The sequence below is a fragment of the Medicago sativa genome, chromosome 6 (assembly GCF_051527215.1).
Source record: "Medicago sativa cultivar Bolivia chromosome 6, Bolivia_mono, whole genome shotgun sequence".
Lineage (NCBI taxonomy): Eukaryota > Viridiplantae > Streptophyta > Magnoliopsida > Fabales > Fabaceae > Medicago > Medicago sativa.
The window spans coordinates 73,348,573-73,365,197 of NC_140754.1; the positions used below are offsets into that span (position 1 = coordinate 73,348,573).

The following is a 16,625-nucleotide window of genomic DNA, read 5'->3' on the forward strand; positions in this document are numbered from 1 at the left end:
CCATTAGTGGAAACGTGGGGACAAGCGGTTGTCGGAGATGGAGGAAGTGCTGATCATGGGATTAGTGTTCGCCAATTATTTTCTTTTAGTATAAATAAGAGTTTCCAAGTCGGAAAATGGGACACAAATCATTTATAGATATTCTACAACACTCAAACTACCGGCATCTAGGGAAACGAATTATACAGAATGTATGTAAACTGATTTGTAGACCACTTTACTTTTAATGCAATGCATTTTACATTTTCCTTTAAGTTTATGCGTTTAAACTTTTACTCTTTCCTTTGATTTTGTCTTGCTTTTACTTGCAATCTCAAACCTGTCGAGAGACAGTGCCTTTTTATTTCAAAACTCGTCCTGGTCTATAAGTAACCTGAGTGCATCTCGTGGCCCTTTTTCAAACTGTTTTCGATCAAAACCTTTGCACAACATGTCCTGAGATTTCTAGTTCGGCCTCGCTTGTAATAATCAGAACTAGCCCGTAGTTTTCTGAAAACACCAGTAAACACTACTCCGCTCGACAGATTAGTCTTTACTGTTGTATTTTTTTTAAAGATGCAAAGAGCATCATATCATATCATTAAAAAGAAAAGAAGTACAAAAGCTAAAAAGGGGACAACACCAAAACCTTTTCAAAAGGTGACATATCTAAAGTTGGGCATACCCAACCTATTTCTATTGTACTCCCTCATAACAAAGTCATGGATGCTATCAAACCAAAACAAATCTAAAGCAGATAAAGTTAAACCAAAGTTGGCTAGGGATTCCGCACAAACATTTCCTTCCCTATAAATGTGAGTGGCACAAAATCTCATTCTATGAGTAATATGAATACAGTTCTCCCATTTGTTCCTTAGACCCCAATGAACAACAGATTTGGACTTGAAGGCAAGGATCACCAACTGAGAATCAGACTCTAACCAAACATTAGAGAATCCCATCAAAGCAGCAATTTCAATAGCATTCTTTGCTTAAACAGTTCAGCATACAAAGCATTTGCATTACCAAGAAATTGAGAGAAGCCACCTAAGCAAGCCTCGTCAGAGTGTCTGAATATTCCTCCTGCTGCAGCTCTAGTAGGGTTCTTGATTCAGGCACCATTAGTGTTGATCTTAATCCAAGAATGCATATGAGGAGCCCAGATAACTTAGTCAAGACGGGCACACTTTTTCAAGTTATAATTTTTTCTTTTTACTAAAATAGAGGATTTAAAGTCCAATCTTTAACAATATTTTTTGCTCACGTTTGTTACTAATCTTTTTTTTAGAGGATTTAAAGTCAAATCTTTACCATTATTTTTTGCTCATGTTTGTTACAATTGATCATAGGCTATGGAAGAGTAACTTATATTAATAAAATAATATGAAAATACTATGGAAATATTGTTTTTTTGGAAGTGATTTGAAAATACTCGGCAATCTTTATCGGTTGTATTGAGGGGAACAAATGTACAACATAAAATCGGTTGATAAAAAAGTAACATGAGTTTTTGTTTTGTGCTAGTTTTTTGTGAGTTTGATTTGTGGTTAACGGAAGTAAAAGAGGATTAACGGGGACGATTAGTGACATGGATTAGTAATCCATGTATTATTTTATAATTGGCTAACAGTAAGAACAGTTCATAAGCAATTGTACAGAAGTTTTCTCCTTAAATTAAATTTATTCTTATCTATTTGTTACATATGTTATTTGTATTTAAAATTAAAATTAAAAATTAAGGGTATTTTTGGAAAGTAAAGTCCAACCCAAAAATGTGCTGAAAGAGATAGTTTTCTTTATATATTGTATAGATATAGATATAATAGTATAATATTTATAATCTCAACTATTTTTTGTAGTGATAATGATGTTATTATTTTATCACTTACGCATTGCTAAAATTTTATATAAATATTTATTATATAAAATCTTGCCACACGGATCAAAAAAATTCTGCATCCGTCACCTCAAATACTAGCATGAGTTACTCATGATGCAGAAGTTAACTCACGCATGGGCATTTTGGTCATTTACTTTGGGAATGAACAAAACCGTTTGGGTAAAGAGCAGAATCCTTATTTTAATTATTTTTACTTTTATCTTTCTCGAGATTCGTCCTCTCTCATCAAGCATTCCCCAAATTCTGGCAAAAGATATTCATAGTTGTTTCAAGGTTCAAAGGGATAACTAACTATTTTTATTTACAAAACGACGTCATCAACTTAAAAACATAGCGTGTAACATGAAAACTTTAGTCATCGAAATTTAATATTCCTTCATTGTTCAAGTTTTCTTTTTCTTTTGAAATGTCAAATATGTGAACCTATTGAATTTAATGAAATGTTACATATCATATAACTATGTCGTTTAGTTGTCTTCTTTATTGTAAATTCCAAAACATGACTTGTTAATTTCCAGTCTTACATCCACGGCGCACTCGGCCACAAATTTGGATTCAAAACATGAAAAGTAATAAGAATACAATTAACAAAATGAAATGTGGAGCCTAGTGTTTTGTAGAAAATATAGTCCTCCATGAAAAACAATGATGCACCAATAATAGAAGTATACAAGTCGGTAGTCATCCCCTAAACATTTGAGGATAATTTTCAAAGACCAGCTAATGCAACTAGTGTAATTCAGGCCTTCTCTAGAACTATCGAAGATTGCACCAATAATTTTCTTCAAAGTCCTCGACACACTGAAACAATTTTCATTGGTTGGAAGCAGCCTCGAGAGGGATGGGTTAAACTCAATTGCGATGGGGCGTGCAAAGAGAATGGAAATCGAGCGGGGTGTGGCGGTCTTCTTCGGGACACTAATGGCAAATGGCTCAAAGGATTTGTGCGCAAGATTGGAGTTTGCGATGCTCTGCATGCAGAAATGTGGGGTTTATATTCGGGGTTGGAGCTAGCTTGGCAGGTTGGAGTTTCACATCTCTGTGTGGAAGGCGATTCAAAATTGCTTATTGACATGGTTACAAACAACTGCAAGACTAATGGGACGACCCCTTCGTTGATGCGGCGTATCAGAAATCTTTTAGACCGTAGTTGGCATGTTGAGATTCATCATACTTGGCGAGAGGGCAATAGAAGTGCTGATTGGCTTGCTAACTTCAGCCTTACCATGGATTCTTGGGATTTTGTTGTTTTGGAGACCCCTCCTAGTGAGCTCAATAGTCTCCTATTTGATGATATTTCTGGGGCTTGCATGCCTAGGAATGTTCGTTTAGTTGTTTAGTTTTTTCTTTGGGCTTTTGCCCTCTTTTGTACCAAAAAAAAAAAAAAAGAAGTATACAAGTCGGTAGTCATCCCCTAAACATTTGTTCCACAACTAATTAGAGATGGGGGATTGAAGATGTTCAAAATAAGGATGAAGAAAAGATTGCACAACCAGCGGAGGAGCAGAAGCTAGACGGTGAATCTCGAGAAGCAGGGAAAACAATGTGAGTGAAATGAGAAATTAAGAAATTTTGGTTATCGAGTAGCTATCATTGCGGATACTACACTACAAGAAATTTGCCATATAGCAACGGTCACTTTTAGCAACTGCAGAAAAAAGTGTTGCTATAGATAGAATTTAGCAACTGAGTTCCAATACCCCGTTTCTATAGGTTAAGAATGAAAAAGCGCCAAACATTTTCACCAAATATTCCATTGGCTCCAAATCAGCCCGCTCATTTTTTCCCCATCTTTTAATTTTTTTCCCTCTTTCCCACGTTTTCTTTCTTTCACATAACAAAACTAAAAGAAAAAACAAAAAATAACAAACCTAACTTCAAATACTCATGATTGTAACAAAAAAAAATCACTACTCACCATTGAACCTCCAAAACACACTCCAAATCGATTTCCTCTTCCTTATAAAACCCAAATCTCAAATCTGAGAACACCTCTCTCAATCGATCCAATCACAATCCTCGTAGAAATCCTTTCTAAATCCATCCAATCACAACCCTTAAATCACTTTTCTCATAATCACTTTTGTCACAATCGCTTTTCTTATAATCTCCTTCAATTAGTTTTCTCAAAATCGATTATTGCTCAAAACCCCCCAAATCAATTTCCTCTTCCTCTTCTGTCAGAGCTTGTGTAGAGAAAAAGGTTTCACCAAATCGATTTCTTCTTCCTCATACTTGGTAAGAAGGTTGAATTAGCCCACACTGTATATTGTTTATTTTTATGTATTTTTATAGGTTATATTGTATTCTCATAATCACTTTTGTCGCCGTCACACCCATCGAGCTTCATGCCGCCGAGTTTACTCTTTCTTCATCTTACAGTCGCAAAAAGGTAACACTTCTCTAATTCTTCTTTGTTTCGCGCTTTCAATTTCGATTTCTCTGTAAAATTTGTAAAGATCTATTTTCATTTGTTTTAGAAGATTAAAGGAACCATGCTAATCAATTATATTGGAAGTGGATTCAGTTTCTGTTAAAAGTTGTTTTCGTTAGTTATATAGGGTTAGGGTTTTGAATGATTTGATGACTTAATTGGGATCCTCCGTTGTCTAGTTAGCACGCTGTGCTTTGTGGATTCCGCTGGTTTGCTGAACTCTGTTGTTTCAGGTGTTTTGCCCTTTGGGAGAAGTATTCCCTACAGTGAAAATGTCGTTTCAATGAGGAAATATGCAATTTTTTTTCTTCTAGTTTTCCGTTGTAGATTTTTATCTCAATTTATAGAGCAGGAAGGTTCTCTGTTGTACTGGTGTTCCAGTGTTGTCTTTGTTAGACAATATTAGGGGTCTCTGGTGTAAGTTTTAGTGTCCCTATTTAGGGTGTTTCAGGGTCCCTGGTGTCCCTGTTTGGTATATTGGTATATCTACAAAAACTTATTTAACATCTAACCTAAGCTTTGTGTTGAACCACAACAACAGATGGCTAAGAAGATCATATTCTCATTATTGTGCTATATAAAACTAAGAAGCTTTCCAACCTCAAATGTTTCTGCAGAAGCTCTTTCTCTTGCTATGTTGAGATGCCAAACTGTGAGAGTATAAGAATTGATGACTGCCCAAAGATGAAGACCTTTTGGTTCAATGGAATCTTATACACACCAAAGCTTTCTGAAATTTCAATCGACAATACAGAATTTGACCAAGAGGCAGATGTGAATGAGGTCATAAAACAATACAGTAAATCACAATGAAGGTAAGTGTTGGTGTGTGAAGTTTGAATTTCAGCATTTGTATCTCTTCACTAACTACATATTCTTCTTTCTTCACTCTTTTCTTTTCACAATTTTGCATTCCATGTTTTCTTAGTATATAAGTAGCTCACAAATTCAAATTTTAAAAATATGTAAACTGAGTGGTAAAATTGTTTATTTCTATGTGTCATGCAATCATTATATTTTTTATCCATGTAACTTTTACTTTCAACGCATGGAAAAATTTGTCAATCTTTATCTACTGTTTGCTAGATAAATCCTTCACTAATTTTCAAACCAGTGCTACAGGATACAGCTGTACAAAAGACAATTATAACTATGTAAAACATATGGCCAACAATATATATTACCTTGGCCTCCCTCTTCATTTACAATAGTTGACAACGTAGGACCCATTCCAAAAAATTTCAATCAAGTAGATAGACATAATTAAATCTTAGATCTGTAAAATACTATGAGTAGAAGTTGCTACTTTATTCTTTATACTATTGGGATATTGGCATTGAGAATTGGTTTTGCAGCCTATTCCTGAAGAGAAAATAGAAACAATATTCTTAATCGGTTGGGACACAAAGTCATATGCCCTGGAAGAATGACATTTATTCCCGAGTAAAAGGAGCTGAAAAGAGGGGACATGTGCGTTGTATAGACAATATTCCCAAACCTAAGAAATCAAAAGCTTCTTTGTCTGAAAATCAAGAATTGAGGGATGAACTTAAGAAAATGCGAGAAAGTCAAGAGAGGACAAATGTGTTTATGGCAAATATGATGTCAGTGATACAAAATCGATTATCTTAAGAAGATTTGAATGATATTTTACAAGCTGCAAAACAGGTATATTATATAATTGATATTTTACTTTAAAATCGATTATCTCAAGAAGATTTGAATGATATTTTACAAGCTGCAAAACAGGTATATTATATAATTGATATTTTACTTTTCGAGTTCAGATTTCGAATATTATAATAACATGAATTAAGTAGAGTTTGTAACATATTTTATTTTTAATTTTAATAGGCCACAGATGGTGCTAGTACTCCAAACCAGATAAATTCTTCAAGTCGATGCAGTGATGAAGACGGAAGAGAGGAAGATTAGAAATTGTTTTTATCTTGGATATGTTTAGGCTCATCTAGTGTTTTTTTTTGATGTAGTATCTATTTTTGTGTTGGTTATTATATAAAATTGACATTATTTTTTTATTTTGATATGTTTGTAAGACTTACTACTTTGATCATATATATAATTGAAATTTTCTTTGATGTTACCTTAAATTTTGTGTAGTGCAATAAAAAAGTATTTGCAGAATATATTATTTTTTTGGTCTTGTGAAAATTTTATTATTATTATTATAAAATATTTATATTAGGGTGAATTTTATTTAAAAAAAAAAAAAGAGAACCTATAGCAGCGGACAGATTGGTCCTATACCAACGGATATGGAGGTTGACTAAAGTTATTTAATAGGTGTAAAATGCCGTTGCTATAGCTCCGAAATCTATAGCATCAAGCTAATTTTCTGTTGGTATAAGCTATTGGGACGGCATTCTTGCCGTTGGTATAAGCATAGTATCCTAGACGGTAGCAGGTGGGCGTTGGTATAGGTTTCATGACCTATACCAACGGCTTTTGAGACCTTTACCAACGGTTTCTGCTGTTGCTAAATGGCAAGTTTCTTGTAGTGCTAGGGTTGTTCCACTGTGTGACATTATCAGCAAAAGAAAGATAGTGACGACGAATTTGGTGATTCTACGGTGTTAAATTGGCATCCATAACATCGAAGTGTATCACATGAACGATAGTGTTGGTGGTGTTGTTGTGGTCATTTGTGGTAGGACAAACATCATTGATGACACCGCCAACATTTACTTTATCATCCATTTTTTCACCAACATGTCCATTGTTAAAGATTGTCTTATAGCACTCAATTTTCTTGACAAGATTTTCCTTAATCCAAACAACACACCAACAATTACTTTCCCTCCAACAATTCCACCATACACTTGTGCACCACCACCAAATAGGCAAAGGAAAAAAGATGAACATGTTGGATGATTGATGAATTGGAAGGGAGCATGATCACAATACGTTCCAAATAAAGATGTCATTCAGAATGGTCCTTCCATGGGGAAAGCAGGGGCACGAGATTCCATATAAGGTTAACCCTCGGGATCTAAAAATATGCCCAAACCGCTACTTTCCCCATGGAAACACCATTCCAAATGACATCTTTATTTGGAACTTATTGTGGTTATGTTCCCTCTCAATTCATCAATGATCCACCATGTTCCTCTTTTTCCATTTACCTATTTGACGGAGGTGCAATGGTGTATGATGGAATTGTTGGAGGGAAGGTTATTATAGTTGGTGTTGTTTGGATTACGGCTACGATTTTCAAGATCTAGTGCTATCGAGCAATCTCCAACAATGGAATGTTGGTGAAAATGAAGTGGATATGATCCAATAAATGTTGGTGATGTCATCAATGATGTTGGTCGTGTCGCAGATGAACACAGCTACAACATTATCGATCATGTGCTATATGTTTTGGATGCCATTTCAACCCCGCTTAGTCATCAAATTTCCTCTCTTGATCTTCCTCTTGCCGATGATGTCGCACAATGGAACAATTCCACTCACAATGATATATAGCTACTAGAAAATAAGCTACTCATAGTGCTGAAAAAACGTCTAAAGTAGGAGAAAATAAATAGGAAGATAACAAAATCAAAACAAATGATAAGTTGAAATATATCAGTTCAGCATCATGGATAGAATTATTGTTCAACAACTAATTTAAAATATGCTAAAGATATGATTTAACTGAAACAACTAGTTCAATTAATATATTTCATTAGAACAAGAAGCCAATCTTTGCTCTTTATGAGACCTTTTTATTTTCATTAGAAACCCTAAAAAGTTGAGCTCAATCCAATATATATGTATTGAAGGTGAACAATGTCATTCAATTTAAGGAATTAACATGAAAAATGAATTTCATATTTTGTAGAAGCATATAATAGAACAAATCAACAATGCACATACCTGTTTTTTTGTTGGAGGAACTGATGCTACACAAGTCTCTTTTTTCTATCTTTCTTTACTTTCACCAACTTCAAGTATTGCAGCATTAACGTCAAACTAACCCTTATCAGTCAATGAAAGGATCAAATTGGTTACAAAACGTATGGAAATGTCTCTTTTGATCACATTTGGATTAACTACTTTGCAAAGTGTTAATCCTTTCTTCACATTGCATTTCTCTTATTCGAGACATGTGAGACTTCAAATATGCATGGCTCTCACAACTAAGATTCAAAGAATAATTTGCATGTGAAAGTTTAGTCTCTTCCTCTCTATATATATGCATCTCCCATTTTTCTGAATTTAATAATTCTTCAATTATACAAAAAAAAAAAAAAGTCTTTTACTATACTATTTAAATTTCCTCTTTTATAATTATGCTATTTAGAATTCGTTAACTATTTTATTAAAATAACTATTTATTTATGATATTAGCTTTTTTTACAATTAGGATATTAGTTATTTTTCCCATTTTAATTTGTCTGCATTGAATGTTTTGACTATATATTTATACGGAATATCGAGTACATTTAAAAAAATTCTAATTTTTAAATTACCATTTTATATTTAAATTACCTTAAACTAAGAATTTAATAAATAAGTTCACATCTAATACTACCAAATAAATAATTCCTAAAAAACTGAAAATAAAAAAAAATTGGAATTGATTTTTTTTAGACAAGTAAAATCGGATTTGATATTTTTCTAATATTGAAATTAGCTTTTTTGTTTTTTATGCTACTTAGAACATTTTTAAACTATTTTTTAGAATAGAATAAAGATACTAGTTATTTTTTCCATTTGTATTTATCTGAATCCTTTGAAAGTATACGATATACACAAGTTTACTAATTTTTTATACGTAATATATAGTATTTTTAATTATGATTTATAAAATAAGGAATTTCATTTATTTATTTTTTTCTAATTTCAAAACTACCTTATATGTTTAGTTACCTTAACTAAGAATTTAATAAATATTTTATGTCAAATAATAACTTGAATGATAAAAAAAATATAAATGGAAATATCATATATATGTTGAATATTTGATTTTTTTTAACGATGTTGAATATCTGATTGCTTTTTTAAAATATTTATCTAAAAAGGCTAAAACATCAAGTTTATAATTCTTAAAAGTGGATAGTATTGGTAATACTATTACCCGTGTTGAATTGACATTCATTTGTTTTTGATTGTTTATGACATAGAGATAACTTAAACAAATGAATGAATTTGATTGGCACCAACTCAAAATGAACAACTCTACTCATTTTGTTGATGGATAAATACGGAGTTTCCTTCTTCAAATACTAAAATTAAAAATCTTTGATCATTTATTAATGGATAATTAGCAATCGCAAAGCGACTTGGCCAGCTATAGTAGAGCATCTATGAAAGTGAAGCCTTCAATCTATGCAAGGGTTTCGAAACTAAGTGTTCATTCATGATTTTAACAATATTAATTCAACTAAGACATTGGGGCTTTGTGTTAGAAATAAAAGGATAAGAGCCAAGATATTGATTTTTTTTAACCTATTTATGTAATCAATTAAAATTTTAGATAATCGATTGTTATAGTTAGACCTTAATTACCAAGTTGTAAAAATTGAGGGGATTCAAAAGTGCTAATAAAACTTTTTATCGTTTTTTTTTTTTTTTGTTTTGGTTAGTGGTGGCTGGGGGTTTGAACTCTGAACTTTACATATATATTGCATTGTTACTGCCAACTGAGTTAAACTCACGATGACACTTTTTTTTTGTTGTTTAACTCAATTTATTTTAATTTTCCAAATTCAAATTTTTTGCAAACTTCCCCCAATAACCACGTATGTAATGTGTGGTTGTTGAGTTTTCTAATGAATCACATTCCCAATATATACAAACTTTTTATTACTTGACGAATTTTGCTAAACTTTTTATTTCTATCTATCAATTTATACCCATGCCCGTTTTCTAAATACCCCAACGTTGCAGTGACGCTCTCTGACCCCACTGCATCCCAAATCAGGTTCAACAACTTCTTAATCTACCAATACTTCATTCTCACTCATTCATAGTTGTATTTTTTGACCCATTTATTTTTGTTGTTCTTAAATTTCTTTTTCTTTTTTTGAGCAAATTGTTCTTAAATTTCTTATTCAATAGCAATTTAATCTCTAAATGAAATTGAACAGGTTATGAATATATGCATACTTACTATATAAGTTGGCTACTTGACAGAATGAACAGAATCTGAGATGGTTCAATTTTACTTATGTTGTTTAATTTGGGATTATTTTTACAAAGCTTTGTGATTTTGTTTGCCGGATGCATATTAAGGCTATGTTTGGGGAGAAAATGTGGATAGTTGATAAGCTAGCTTATATCGGATGACTTATGAGCTAGTTTATAACTGATAGTGAATAAGCTAGCTGACTGAATTTGTAGTGTTTGGTAAAATTAGTGTTTGAAGTAGCTTATAAAGGGTTAATATGTGTTTACCCCCCTGTAATATAGGTCATTTCCGGTTTTCCCCCCCTGTAAAATATTTTTTTTGAATTTCATCCTTGAAATTTGAAAATATTTTGGTTTTAGACCTTCATTGAATATTTCACCCCCTGTAATTTGAGCAAATTTAGGTTTACCCCTCTTATAATTTGAAAAAAATTTGGTTTACCCCCCTGTTCATTTGAGCAAATTTCGGTTTACCCCCTGCCATATCTTTGATTTTGTACTGTCAAAACTCATGAAGGTCCAAAACCAAAAATCTTCAAATTACGAGGACGAAATCCAAAAAAAATATTTTACAGGGGGTAAAACCGGAAATGGCCTATATTACAGGGGGGTAAACACATATTAACCCGCTTATAAATATGAAAAGACATAAAAAAAAATGTGCATTTAATGAATATTATTTTTTTAGAAGTGTAGGAATTCTAATGCTTTAGAATGGAATTCGTTACAAAAGAGAAATCATGTGAACAACATATTAGAGTTTTAGGGTTTTAGAGAGAAAAAAAATAATTGTTGAATTGATTGATTGCAAATGAGGCACAATGCCAAGTTTAATACAACCCTCAAGGCTAAAAGAATAAAATGACATAAGATAAATATCATTTAAAATAAACTAATTATAATATGTTTCTCTAATTGTGTGAAGAATTCAGGTTTTTCTAATTCCAGTCTCATAATTGTCTATCTCTCTCTGTTTCGTTACATTCCTTCCTTCCTCACGCCATTCATTCAGGAACAATTTCACAAACTCATCACAACAGAGGTGGTGGATTACTAGTGACGGAACAAGAGATGTATTAGTAGGTTGAACAATTTCTTGGGTGATGCTCAATCAAGAAAAACAGAGAACGCATATGTTTCTGCTTGCTAGAGAGACCGGTCACTGAAGGTTGAACTTATAACATGCAAAGATGAAATTTTCTCCGTTTCAGGTTAGAGAAACTAAGGAATGATCATAATTGTTGTGGCAAGCGAGGTTGTAGGAATAAAACGGCACGATGGAATGCGAGGGAAGAAAACTGCCTTCTAATATGGATCGTGTTGTATTTTTCCCAGAAAACCAATTTAATTTATTTTATTTTATTAATTAATTAATAGAAATTATTTGATTGGATGGGCTCAAGGATGATGTGTTAAGGGCAAGACCATGCAAGAATTTCTCAAACCTTTGGGAGTAGTCAATTACAATTCTCATGTTCTATGTGAACTATATTTTTGGCTAATGGGTCTATTTTTTCTCGTGTTCGGGGCTTCTCAATTGATCCATGGAGTTTATCAGAAAAGGAAATCTTTGGTTAATGCTTGGTATGTCGGAGGTTTCTTTTTTGGAGTAAAGGGTATCAATACTTGGAGTGGAGAAGACAAAAGGTGTGCTCGCTATCATTCTTAGGTGAACGAAGGAGAAAGAGAATCTCTCTCTCTCTCTCTCTCTCTCTCTCTCTCTCTCTCTCTCTCTCATGTGTAATAGTTTAATAGTGTTGTGTTTTATAAAAGTATATATATATATATATATAAATATTATAAAAGTATAAATATATTTTATGCGGGTATGCACCCATATCTGTTCATTTTTGTAGGTAATTATCCATGTTCGTGTCTATACATAACACAAATTTTACCTTAGTGTTGTAAGTATTTTTTGCAGGTACCCACTTGATGTGAATCTAATTGTCATCCTTGATCCTTCCCTAAGCAACTTACATCATTCCCTCCACATTCATATCAAAGATCTTACTCAAAACTTTTAACATTGATTCATTTCAAAAACTCCATTTTAACCTCAACCAATAATTAAATTTAAACAAACACTTTTCAATATAGACAAAGTTCGGCCGAAAGGTAAGTAGAATCTGACGATAAATTATTCCATTCAAGAATCAAATTCAAAATCTTTTGAACATTTCGTTCTTTTCTTTAATAATAGAATATTTCATTCTTTGTTGGATCTCATTAATCATTTGAGGTCAATCAATTTGTCTGTAACAATCAAACGAATTATATAATATGAGATGAGATGAAGAGAGTAATTTTTAAAAACAGTGCCCTCAGGGCATTGGTTAAGCAACCAAAACTAGTAATTTTTTTTTTTTATAAAAAGTGGTGTTATTATTACTTAATCAAAAGACAAAATTTATATTTTCAAGATAAATTTTTTATTTATAGTCTTTTAAATCATAGCCCCGAGGGCATTGGTTAGCAAGACCCTTTTTAAAAACATTAAATAGAATTGAACTTAGACCACTTACAATGGTGTTGAATGCCTATGTTGAAAGCAACCTTCAACAAGTGGGAGTCCTCCAATGGTTTGTGGAATGATGATGTGGATGAAAGAGAGGTTGAACCAATTCAACTTGTTTAATCTGACCGCAGAGGGACACTTGGCAAGCCGTTGTTGGCCAGAAACGGCGCGTGATGCTGCAGGAGGTGGAGAGAGAATCTGTTTTGTGGATAAGTGGGAACACGTGTTTGGTTCTGATTGGTTGTCTGGATTCTTATCATTTTAATAATTTGACTCAATTATTTCGTTGTAAATTAATTTAAATTTTTTTTTATCAAAATTCATGATTTTTTTTGTCTATAAATAGAGACTTGGTTCATTTGATTTGGACACAAAAAAAAAACCAAGTTTTTCACTATCTTAATCTTATTATTATCTTTCTATTAGCAAACTAAGTGAAGTTTTAATCTTGTTTTTAGTGAAATGGATCCCAATAATAACCATTTCAACACCCAAAATTATTCTAATTACCCATTTAACTACCAAAATACCAACAATTATCAAAATCCAAATCAATTTTCCAACTGTCCTCAAAACATATCTAATTTTGGTTTTACACCAAATTTCAACCAGTCATCCTCTGTTCCAAACTTTCATCCTTATTATGGATCTATGATAAGATATTCATCTTAAACACCCCCGTTTAATGGTTATATGCCAACGGAGAATGAAAATTTCCCCAGTGTTGGTGCATCTGAATTTCCTAAATTTTCAACACAAATAACTCATGGTGGCATGACAGTTGCTAATGAAGTCACTCCAAATCCAGAAGATTCAACTCCTAAGAGCAAGAAAAACCAGCAACCAGCATGGAACACTGAACAAAATTTGGTGCTAATTAGTGCGTGGATAAAATATGGAACAAGCAGTGTTGTCGGGAGAAACCAGAGAGGTGAAACATATTGGGGTAAAATTGCTGAGTATTGTAATGAGTATTGCTCATTCAATTCTCCGCGCGATCTAGTTGCATGCCGAAACCGTTTTAATTATATGAGCAAAGTAATAAATAAATGGATTGGTGGTGATGAAGGCGCTAAGCGTTTGCAAGAAAGCGGTTGGTCGGAAACTGATGTTTTGGCAAAGCCCAGGAATTATATGCATGTGGGAAGAATGTTCAATTTACTTTAATGGAAGAATGACACGCTCTCCGTGATCAACCACGTTATGGTAGTCAAGTAGGAGGAAATATTGGCTCAGGAAGTAGTGGATCTAAGAGATCTCACGACAGTGATGCATGTGGCTCAAACTCTATAGGATCTAGTGCTCGTACAATGGGTAGGGAGGCAGCTAAAAAAAAGAGTAAAAAGAAAAGCAATGACGCTTTGGAGGAGGTGGAAAAGGAGTGGATTGAATTCAAACAATTCAAGGAGCAAGAGCTTGAACAATTGAAAGAGTTAACCTTGGTCCAACAGGAGAAAAACAAATTGATGAAAGAAAAGACTGAAGCTAAGAAAATGAAACTGTATCTAAAGTTAAGTTCCGAAGAGCATCTCGATGACCAGAAGAAAAAGCTGTTGGAAAAGTTGGAGCTTGAGCTGTTTGGAAATTAATTTCAATCAAATATTTGTTTGTATTCGGTCAAAATTGTCAGTGTTGTCTAGTCCCAAGTGTCTGCTTTAATAATTGTCAGTGTTGTCTAGTCCGCAGTGTTTACTTTAATAATTATCCGTGGCTTTTGGCTTTAATGTATGGGTTATTGTGTTTGAATATGTACCACCCAATTTGAATGTAATCCTTATCTGATAATTAAATCTACACAATAACTTATTTCTAATCCGTCAGTGTCCACCACACAATGTACTTATATATAGGGACTCATATCTACTTCCAATATCACAAATCTCATTCAATCTACTTCCAATATCACAAAAAACTATTCAATCTACTTCCAATATCACAAAAAACTATCAATGGATCCTTTTGATATTGAAGCCTACAAACAAAAACGTGATATTGAAGACACTTATATCGTCAACTGATTTATTCAGCGTCGAAAAAAATAGAGGAAGAGAGTGCATATTGTAGTAGAAAATATTTCAATAGAGATCATGCAGTGGCAAACCAAAGACTAATTGACGACTACTTTGCCAATGAGCCTACATATGACGATGCAATGTTTCGTCGTCGGTACCGGATGCAAAAACATGTTTTCCTTCGAATCGTTGGAGACCTTTCAAGTAGTGATAACTACTTCACCCAGGGAGTTGATGTAGCCAATAAAGAAGGTATATCACCCTTAGCAAAATGTACCACAGCAATGCGAATGTTAGTATATGGTGTGGCAGCAGATGCGGTTGATGAATACATCAAAATAGGAGGTACTACAACATTGGAGTTCTTACGTAGATTCTGTAAAGGAATCATACGATTGTATGAGCAAGTGTACCTGAGAGCACTAACCTAAGATGACCTGCAAAGAATACTACATGTTAGTGAAATGTGGGGGTTCCCAGGGATGATCGAGGGTATTGACTGCATGCACTGGGAGTGGAAAAATTGTCCTAAAGCATGGGAAGGTCAATTTACTAGGGGGGTAAGGGAACCACCACAATTATTCTTGAAGCAGTTGCATCTCATGATCTATGGATCTGGCATGCCTTTTTTGGATGTCCAGGAACGTTGAACGATATAAACGTTCTAGACCGGTCACCAGTGTTTGATGATGTGGAACAGGGAAAGGCTCCAAGGGTGAATTTCTTTGTGAATCAACGTCCCTATAATATGACATACTATCTAGCTGATGGTATCTACTCTTCTTATCCAACTTTCGTCAAATCGATTAGACTTCCTCAAAGTGAACCCGATAAGATATTTGCAAAACATCAGGAGGGATGTCGGAAGGGACATCGAACATGCATTTGGAGTGCTTCAAGCTCGATTTAAATCATCCGCTCGCTTGTGGGACATAGCCAATTTGAATATTATCATGAGGTCATGCATCATATTAAATAATATGATTGTTGAGGATGAACGAGATACATATGCTCAACGTTGGACTGATTTTGAGCAATCTGAGGGAAGTGGATCTAGTACACTGCAACCATACTCGACTGAGGTGTTACCCGCTTTTGCAAATCATGTGCGTGCTAGATGCGAGTTGCGTGATCCAAATGTTCATCACAAATTGCAAGTAGATCTAGTGAAGCACATATGGACAAAGTTTGGAATGTTTCGTGATTGAAGATGATTTGTATCGTACTAAATAAATTACTTATGTGTTGTGTGCTTAGTTTGTTGTCTTGCATTTAAGTTATTTGTGTGTCGCGTGCTTATTTTATTGTATTACATTTTAAGTTAAGAAAATAAAAATAAATTATTTAAATAAATTTTGATTTTAAAAAAAAAATTGTTAAGTGTTTTTTAATTATAATCGATAATTGTAATTTTATTGTAATTTTATGTAATTATAAAAACAAAAATATAAAATTAAATAAGAATAAGAAATAAAAGGTGGTGGGGTAGAGTGTTGAATGTAAAACCATTGGAGAGAATAAAAGTTGAATGAGTGTTGGATAAGAGAGTGAAAATGATGTGGTGTGTTGGAAATTGAAAAAGTGTGTGTTGAGTGTCGTTGAAAGAAAAAAGCATTATACATGATCTTAGATCAAATTTTTGTC

General features: G+C 33.3%; 1 long non-coding RNA gene and 1 pseudogene across 1 annotated transcript; both read left to right on the forward strand.

Moving 5' to 3' along the window:
• The first annotated feature begins 6,003 nt into the window (after nt 1-6,003).
• Nucleotides 6,004-6,417, forward strand: LOC146916753 (uncharacterized). The gene is made up of 2 exons (XR_015015260.1): nt 6,004-6,062; nt 6,168-6,417. It is a non-coding gene; the product is annotated as an uncharacterized LOC146916753 (long non-coding RNA).
• A 7,203-nt stretch (nt 6,418-13,620) lies between these two features.
• LOC146916754 (uncharacterized) lies at nt 13,621-16,189 on the forward strand (annotated as a pseudogene).
• Nucleotides 16,190-16,625: the final 436 nt, after the last annotated feature.